We start from the raw sequence: 10,133 nt of genomic DNA on the forward strand, positions 1-10,133 counted from the left end.
TACTGTGTTAAGATTATACAGCTCATACAAACACTCCAAGTTTCAAAGAGGATAAAAGTCTCAATATGAGTTCTACATTTTTTAATTTGAGTATGTCCAATCTAAAAATATATGATTTTGGCTTTGACAGTGTTCACCATTATTGCTTGTTGGTGGTTATGTGAAACATTTCTTCAGAATAGCCAAAAATGTACAAAAGTGGATCAGGCTGGATCTCCTTATTGAACCATCCACCTATGGACAACCACATTACAATATACAACCCACCTCTGTGATCCAGATGGTCTCGATTTCTAAATCTAAAAAAGAACATCTTTTATCAGTCAATAAACCCTGGGTAAAATGTTCAAAGGGTGTCTTGAATCTCAAACCTCTGATTGGCAATGGACTGTGATCAGACAGTTACTGGTCTTTCTTACAACAAAACAAGAGCAACAAACCACAACATCTTAGGAGGAGGAGGTTTGCAGAGTTAAGTCTTTAAAAACCCGCATCATGTTAACAAACATGATGTTTCAGGTGTAAATCAATAACAACTGTTTTTTCAGAAACAGAGATATAGAGAATCAATCCAGAGCAGGCGTTCCACCAACCTTCTCGGAGCACCACTCGTTCGTATGCGGGGAAGCGGGTGGCGAGGCTCTGACTGCTCAAGTTTTCTCTGCTCTTCCTCAGGTCCTTCCTCTTAACAGAACGTTGACCTCGCAACCGCCAGAAGTCAGCTCGATCACCCCCAACAGCTTTATGAGAGCCCTGGACACTGGCCATCTGCTCCGCTCTAACAGGACAATACACCTGTCACTAATCCATTTTTTATTCATATACATGTTCGTGTGTTAAATCAGTTCTGCAACTTTCATGTAAAAGCCACAATAGATAGATGGCCTTACCTGCTCTTGTTGGGGATGATGCCCTTCTCCAGCATCTGCTTTTCCTTGCCAACGCGGATTGCCAGCCAGTTGCCGAGCTTGCCATCATAGAGGGTGTCCACCACCTTGAAGATGTCCCCTCGGCTGAAGGCCAGGCTCTGTGGAGTCTCCTTCTCATACTCAAAGTGGGTCCGGATGAAGAAGGAGTCTCCACGCCCCGACACCAAGATATCATTATAGACTACACATTAAAGAGAAGAAGGCATTTAAAAGAGTGAGACAAAGATAGCTGTACAAAAGCGACTTTGAGTTCGTGAAAAGCGCTATACAAATTAAATTTATTATTATTATTAAAAAGAAGAGGGGAGTCAGCAATGGAGAATTAAAAGCCGCATGTCGTCATTTCACTGCTGGTTGTCGAGGTGGTATCCAGCAAACGATGTGGGCTTTGAAAATCATTGGCAGACTTTCTGGGAAAGACCTGGGGCCCTGTGCAGCTTTCATACTGAAATATGGCATCCTCACAGAATTTGAAAAGTACCTACGCACAGAAATCTCCACATGTATGAAACCAGGGGTTAACCCTAACCCCTAACCCTAACCCTTCGTACCATTCCTTTATACATCGCAATCAACGAGAAATTCAATTTCACTTTTATTTATATAGCGCCAAATCACAACAACAGTTATCTCAGAGCGCTTTTCATAAAAGAGCAGGTCTAGACCGTACTCTATGATGCTATTTACAGAAGCCCAACAATTCCCACCAAGAGCAAATTGAGCACACATGCACGAGCCATATACACCGCCTTGACTCCTCCTATAAATTACTACGCAAATGACCAGAAATACGCCAGCGTCACCTCCTAAAGTCCAAATAACGGCAAGACACTTAACCCCTAGTTGCTCCAGAGGCGTGCAACCTCTGACATGCATAGCAATTGTAAGTCGCTTTGGACAGCCAACAGTGAGAGCAAGCCCATGGACATCACAAAGCCCGCCTGTAAAAAATGTTTCAAAGCCACTCAGACCAAGGGAGGCACCAACTAGCAAAGCATTTCACCGACAGACATGCCGACTTGTTTAAAGAATTCATTAAAGAGTGGCAGGTTAGAAAATGTTATAATATAATTACCTGCCCTCAAGTCAAACAAGTGACTTATTGTGTGACAACTAAACGTTTTTAGCATCGGAGTTTGACAAGGAAACTAAGGGGAATATTAACGGGATGTGTTTAGATAATTTACCAATGTGGCAAACATATGTTCACACTGGTAATGTTAACTTTACCTTAACTTCAATGCTGTTAAAATCAGGCAGTATGCCAATCAACAACAGCAGCTATAAGAGATACATTTACTCAGATCAGTACTGATAGTGGTGATCATGGCATTTAAATTGTTGTCAATTATTTTTATTAATTGATGCACCCCACCATGGAGGTGTATTGAGTCATGACGCTTTTTAATAAGTTATATCTTGTTGCAAATATAAAGTTAACTATCAAAGAAATCACATAAGATCAAGTATAGGGGAGATTACAGCAAAAGCTTTTGATAATAATGATATTGATCTACTTATCAACTGTAATACAATTAGTAATATAATAATTTACTTTAAAAAAAACCACTCCCACGTGTATGAAAAACAAACTAGAAAACACGTCTTCAGAACTACAACTTTATTTAGCATGAAAATAATAAACAAACGACATTAACTTTAAATCTGGCACTTGGTGGCCATAGTGATCACCTGATAATTTATTAGCATGCTCACTACAGTTGTGCACTAAAGTAGACTGAACACACATAATTCAATACACCTCGTCAGTGGAGGTCTGGGCTCCACAGAGTGCATTATCTAGTTTTCTTTTAAATCAAGGCTCTGTTGTAAAGTTGTTTGCAGTAGATGTTTGTAATACTCGTTTTTTTGTAATACTCTTTTTTATTGGATTTTCATTTTTATAAGCAACAAAACAAAACACAAAAGTCCCACCCCAAACTAACAGTAAGAGAAGCGCTATATATTTCTACATATACATAAAATAAGTAAGTAAATAAAAAGACGACAGGAGACAGGTAAACAAAGAGCACTTTCATGAAATAGGTAAAAGGGCAAACAGTTATCATCATCCAGGGACAGATGGTAAGCTATAGCTTCTGTAGAAAAAAGTTCAATGGTTCCCAGATCCTCTGAAACCTGTCCGATTTGTGATTAAGGTCATGAGTCAACTTCTCGAGAGGAATAAGAGCAGAAATCTGTGATATCCACATGTCAACCGTAGGGATCTGGGGAGCTGACCACCGCAGCAAGATATATTTTTTAGCTGCCAAAAACAAAAGAATTATCAACAGAGATCTAGTGCCTTTGTCCAAGAGATTGTCTGGGGTGTGGTTAAGTAGACAGAAAGAAGAAGTCAACAAAAACTGTTTACCAGTAACCTCCTGGAGTACAGAGTGAACCCCCTTCCAGAAAGTCTGGATGTGATCACATGACCAAAACAAGTGGATAAATGTACCTTTGTGTACATTACATTTGTGTACATTTAACAAGTTGGAGGTGTTAGGGAACATTCTCTGGAGGCGACCAGGTGTGTAATAAGTTCGATGAAAAAATTTAAAGTTCTGTTCATGTATAGACATTGAAGTACATTTAGGGAAAAGCCTGCTGTAGATCTTGTCCCAGTCTGCAGGGTTAAACGTCACCTCCAGATCACGCTCCCACAGCAGCTTCAGAGAGTCATAGCATGAAGAATCAGAATAAACTAATGAAGTACAAGTCTTGGAAATCAGTCCTTTGGGCGATTGGGCCAGAACTATAATGTTTTCCAGCTCTGTCAGTCTCAAGCGAATCCCACCTGTACTCAAGAGAGACCTTATGAAGTGTCAAATTTGGAGATATTTATAAAAATCTTTGTGGGGAATATTGAAAACAGCCCTGAGTTGCTCAAATGACTTAACAGAGTCAGAGACCAACAGGTCTGCAAAACTTGACAGGCCCTTAGATGTCCATCAAACCAATACTCTTAATCTGTGTTGGTAAATCTGGATTCAGAGCTAGGGGAGAGTGAAGAGAGATGAGAGGGGGAATATTCAGGTATTTCTTCACATCTTGCCAAACCAGTAAAGTGTTACAAACAATTATGTTGTTCTTGAGATAATTTATCTGATCCATATTATTGATAAAAGGAAGGGAATTAAGCCTTCTGGGATAGCAAAGTAGGGATTCAAGACCCAACCATAAAGAGTCTGTCCTGTTCATAAACCAATCTGATATTGTTTTAAGTGGTGCTGACCAATAATATAGTTGTAGATTAGGCAGGGACAAGCCCCCCAGATCATTTGGTTTAGTAAGTATAGAGAATTTAACTCTTTGGTGCTTGTTGTTCCAAATATAGCGAGAAATATGAGAGTTCAGAGACTTAAAGAAGGCAGGGGTCAGATAGCACGGAAGATTTTGAAATACATAGGTCAATCGAGGGAGAATATTCATTTTTATAGTGATTCTCCCAAGGAGAGAAGTTGGAAGGGAGGCCCATTTTGTCAGGTCGTTCTTGATCTTTTGAATTAGGGGTGAGTAATTAGTTTCAAACAGATTATTTAAGTCAGGAGTGACAAAGATACCTAAGTATCTCCTGGACACTTGAAAAGGAGATTGTATTGACATATCCTGTTAAAGGGCATAGCGACTGACTTCCCAAGGTTAATCTTATAACCCGACAAGTTACTGAATATGGCCACAGATTCCAAAACTGCTGAGATTGATTTCTCAGGTTTATTCAGATACAAAAGGACATCATCTGCAAATAAGGAAATAATGTGTTTTTCGTCACCTATTCTAACTCCAGATATATCAGGATTAATTCTGATGGCCTCTGCCAAAGGTTCAATAAACAATATAAACAATAAAGGTGACAGGGGGCACCCCTGTCTGCAGCCCCTGCGCACCGGGAAGCCATCAGACAGCAGGCCGTTAGTATTAACTGTGGCTATTGGGTCTGTGTAGAAGGTTTTAATCGTATTAATGAAGTTAAAGCCCAGACTGAATTTTTTGTAATACCATAAACAAAAAATACCATTCCACTCGGTCAAAGGCCTTTTCGGCATCGAGGGAGACCATCAGCGCTGGGTTTTTATGAGTGTTAAAATACTGATCAATATTAAGAGCACGGCATACATTGTCTGTGCCATATCTCGATTTTACAAACCTTGCCTGAACTGGGTTTATTATTTTTCGGAAGGATATTTTCCAATCTCCGAGCAAGTATCTGTGTAACAATTTTGTAGTTCACGTTGAGGAGGCTAATAGGCCTAAATGACGAACAATCTGAGGGGTTTTTATCTCCAGGAGGGGGGAATGCCTTCTCTTAAAATACCGTTAATGGCAGGCATAAGAATTGGGTGAATCTCAGGCCAGAATTTCTTAAAAAATTCCAACGGAACCCCATCTGGGTCCGGACATTTCCCGTTTGGCATAGGCTGGATTGTGGCACAGACCTCTTCCGGCGTGAACTCAGTGTCTAAGTTAGAACGATCCTCCTCCACAATGGTAGGCAAAGGAATATTGTTCAGATAGGACGCGATAGCAGTGGTGTCAACCTTTTCTGCACTATACAGGGATTTATAAAAATCCCGGAATGTGTTATTGACAATCACTGGATCACACACATCCCCGTTCTGTGTTCTTATCCTATTAATTGAGCGATCACTATATATATTGTTGGTAGGCAAGCAGGCGGCTGGACTTCATATTCATAATATTTATGTTTTGGATGTGACGAGTATGGTCCATATTAAGTTCAGTCTTAGCAGCCACTAGTGCCTTTACGTTTGCTGGTGTGGGTGACTGCTTATGAATTTGCTCCAGCCTAATCACTTCCTTTTCAAGGTTTTTTCTGTTTTCCACTAAGGCTTTTTTCTGATGAGAGCTATAGCAAATAAGGTGTCCACGTAAAGTGGCTTTAGCTGCATCCCAGACTGTAGCAGGGGACACCGGAGAGCTTTTATTATCAGAATTGTGATAGATTGTTCCGGATAAAGGTGCAAAAAGAGTCGCTATTCAAAGAGCAAGATACTGAATTCCGAATTGCCCCTGGTGGAGTGGAAGTTAGTTTCCGTTTGAGCACTTAAGCTCAATGTGTGAATGCGGATGTAGTGTAGAAGCGCTTTGAGTGGTCGAAAAGTATAAGTAGAACGGCCACTAGATGTGCGTTTTCAGTCTTTTTAAAATAGATGGAGATCTATTTGAAACGCAGCTAAAACGCTGCAGTGGATGCAGATTATATTGGTTTTAAAACTAAAAACGGAGTAGTGTGGATGGGGCCTCAGACTCCTTAGGCTGGCAATACTGTACTCACCCCTTGCCGTGGAGGACTGAACAGTGGCATAAAAGCCCTGCATGGACTCATTTAGAGCATCAGCTCATTTAGAGCCTCTCAGTGTTTTAGCTGCCCATTACGTTGCTTTTTTTGTTTTACATCTTCAAACTTATTTAATTCTCCCGGTGTGAACTCCTTGTGTCATTTTTCTTTTCAGTTTCTCTGTCTCTAGTTGTCATATCCTCCAAATAGAAATGTTGAAGTCACTCATTGTTATAATTAGATGTTAGCTTGTTAAGGTGTTGCAATAAACTGTAAACTGAGGCTTTGAGTGCTGCTGCCCTGTTGCTATGGTTACTAATTTTAGATAATTCTATTACCAGGACTCTCCCAGACCATGGTATAAGTGACGACAACTGAGGCATTTCTATTCACTGAATACAGACAATGAGGTGCAGCTGAAAGCTCAAAAGTATTAGTATGTGGACCTTTAGGCTTACATTATTTTCTTGCATGCACTGTTCTCAAAGGTCAAGAATGAACTTCCACGCTCAAATTTCCAGTCTTATTTGCACAATTGAAAGAAAACGCACATATTTGTCTGACTGTTGCATGGAAATACACTTTACAGCCAGCTCCAGGCTCCTGTGAGGCTTCCCAATCTGATATGTGTGGTCTGACAAAGCACTGACCCAAAAGGACCAACAGAGGCAACAGTCATACTGACTACAATACACTGCTGCCGTGGCGGGCTGGCTACACTGAGGCTTCATATACACTGTGGACTCAAATTCAGTCCACTTTAATCACACACTCAAACTGATAAAACACATAACACAAAGGGTTCCCCTTGAATAACCTTCTTTACTTTAAAGGCTAGAATAGCGGCACTCCATGGGAATTTTAAGAAATAAGAGACACATTATGTGTCTATTATACATGATTTAATGATCGTCTAAAATGTACTTTGGTAAAGCAGAGCATTTGTAAATCCATCACCAGTCCTTTGAAACTAATGAAATCAGGTTGCACAATTCAAAATTGAAGGAATAGGCCAACATTTTGGAAAATAAGCGTAGTCACTTTGTTGCAGAGGGTTAGATAAGACTATTGATACCACTCTGGTAAATCTGAAGCTACAGCCAGCAACCAGTAAGCTTAGCTAAAAAAAGCTGAAGCTCACTGATTAACCCGTTATATATTTCGTTTGTGTAATCCCTCCAAAAACCAAGTTGTACAAATGACATATTGTGGTTTTATGGGTGGTTATGTGCCAGACTATTTCTTAACCAGGAGCAGACAGAAAACTACCATACTAGGTCCCTGGGGTCCTCTGAGCAGGGCTTGTTGGTTGTTCCTCACTTCAGGCTTAAAACTAAAGGATAGCGTGAAAACTAAAAACTGTACCTCCTAAACTGTAGCACTCTCGCAATTGTCCATCTTTTCTTTGTGTCTGTATAAAACGTCACGCTTTCGTCTTTTATAGTGAAGCACGTTGTGATCGTCTGTTCGGCAAAGGTGCTATTTAAATAAACTTTAGCCTACTTATTTGACATAAGAACTGGTGTTGCCACCGCATTTAATTTAGTAATGCAAACATTTCTGCTTAAGGCATTTCAATATAACTAAACTTGCAACAGTTGTTGCAGCTGGCAGAAAAAATACACATATACGTGTTCCTGAAATGTACATTTAACCTGAAAATCATCCATAATTCTTTCCTATCCAAAATAAACCGTACAGTCACCACCCTTTCTAATCTCAACCACTACCATTTGTTTGTATGTGAGGACCAGCCAACTGTCTCTGATAACCTTAAAACAGTGCTGGCAGTGAAGAGTCACACCATTTTCATGCCAGGTCAGTGCTGTGTTTCACTGTGTGATGTTACTTGCTTAATAAATAGATTTTTTCAATACAAAGGCCAAAATCCTTAGAGCCATCAATGTGCCCATTACATAACACAGTCTGTGCTGCTCTCTCTCACCCCATGTGCTCCTGAGCAGATCTGTGTGGGTGCATGTGTGTCACGGTTGGCTGACCAAAACTAGCCTCATCTGGTCTAAAAGCCTTGGGGACCGAGCTGGCTGGTATCTCCATCATTAATGGAAACATCAGAGAGAGAGAGAGAGAGAGAACAGAGAGAGTGTGACATTGTGGGAAAGTACACTGTGTTCTGGGATATTCCACAAGTCGCTGACAAGCCTACAACTGAGTCAGTTAAAACTGCTCTGATTAATACTCATCATCATTTTAGCATTTTTAGTTGCAGCACAGGCCATCACTTCTCAAACCTTATGTCCAGGCTCAGGCTCGGTGCTTTCTGACCTCCCTGTGCTGCCCGTGGCTCTCAGCTCGCAGTCAAAATAAACCTCAGTGTGTGTGTTCATGGTGCTGAAGGAACGTGTCACCGCTTACCAGTGGATGTGTTAAAATTGTAAAAACGTGCTTACCTTCTTAGGAGAATGCATGCACCAGTAAACTGTATGTCAATCAACACAATGAGTAAAAACAGGCTTGCTTTTGATTTTAGAGTTTTGTATTTAGGAAATGTGCCAAGTGGGCTGAAAAAGCAGGACAGATAGTAGTAAAAAGGTGATAACCAGGAAATGGCTGAATAAGGAGCCCTCAACAGTCCTTGAATGCATAGAAATAGTCCAAGAAATCTACGTTTCGGAAGAATTTACTTTCACCCTGAGGCACGCCACAAAAAACGTGAAAAATACTTGATAAAGCGGAATTTTACTTGAATGTTAACTGATTATTTTGTTGTATATCTGTTTGGAGAGATTTGTTCTATTATTTTCTGTGCCGGGACTGATAGACTGGACTCTTAAAGGAGTAGAGGATGTCACCCCCTTGGAAGTACTGACTTTGGCTGAGCTAAAGCCACAGATTATAAAAAACCTATGACCCTGAGGGACAACCATGGGAGACCCAGAGAGCCTTATACTTTGATGTACCCTTTATTATTTTCTTTCTTGTGCAATGTCAAGTGTTTTGTCTCACCTGTGAAGGCCCTGTCTATTGAGATCCTCGGGCAGAGGTCTGCTATCTGTTCCAGAGTCTCGACTGAAAACTAAAGGGGACAGAGCGTTTGCTGTCAGGGCCCCGAGGCTCTGGAACAGCCTGCCCGAGGAAATCAGGTCGGCTGAGTCAGTGAACTCTTTTAAGTCCCTTCTTAAAACATACTTTTATAGGAGAGCCTTTCCCGATTTTATTTGACTTTATTTTATCCCTTTTATTTTATTCTATTTTACTAATTTTATATTTATCTTAAACGTGTATTTTAGTCTTTTCAATGTTTTCATGCTATTATCTTGTATTGTTTTTGTATTATTGTCTTTACACTTGTTAAAGCACTTTGTAACTTGTTTTTGAAAAGTGCTCTACAAATAAAGATTATTATTATTATTGTATGTTTTTGTAAAAGATAATAATAAAAATACAGTTTTGAATACAATTAGTAAATGATAAGATATCTTGTAAGCAATTTGGATGTTTTGGTCTGAAGAGGTGAAAAAAGAAACCTTCTAGAGGCCTGAAAATAAGAAGGGTTAATCTTCTGGGGAGCATGATTGTGCTCATAAAGCAAATTCCTTTGTTTTTGTTGTTCACTAAAGACATCTGGGTTTAAGATCAAAAGATGAGTATGAGACAAGAGTTTCAGCTTTCATTTCCTGGTATTCAAGCCTAGATGTCTTCAACAACTCAGGACATACCACCCTTTGTATTAGACCACAGCATTCTTAGGTGAGCAAAAGTAATGGAACAAATAATCTAAATAAAGTAAATAACATTTAATATTTGGTGGCAGAACCCTTGCTTGCAATAACTGCCTCAAGCCTGCGACCCATCAACATCACCAAACTGTTGCATTCTTCATTTGTGATGCTATTCCAGGATTTTACTGCAGCTTCTTCCAGTTCTTGTTGGTGTTTCTCCCT

Source organism: Micropterus dolomieu, linkage group LG21 (assembly GCF_021292245.1).
Source record: "Micropterus dolomieu isolate WLL.071019.BEF.003 ecotype Adirondacks linkage group LG21, ASM2129224v1, whole genome shotgun sequence".
NCBI classification, from domain to species: domain Eukaryota; kingdom Metazoa; phylum Chordata; class Actinopteri; order Centrarchiformes; family Centrarchidae; genus Micropterus; species Micropterus dolomieu.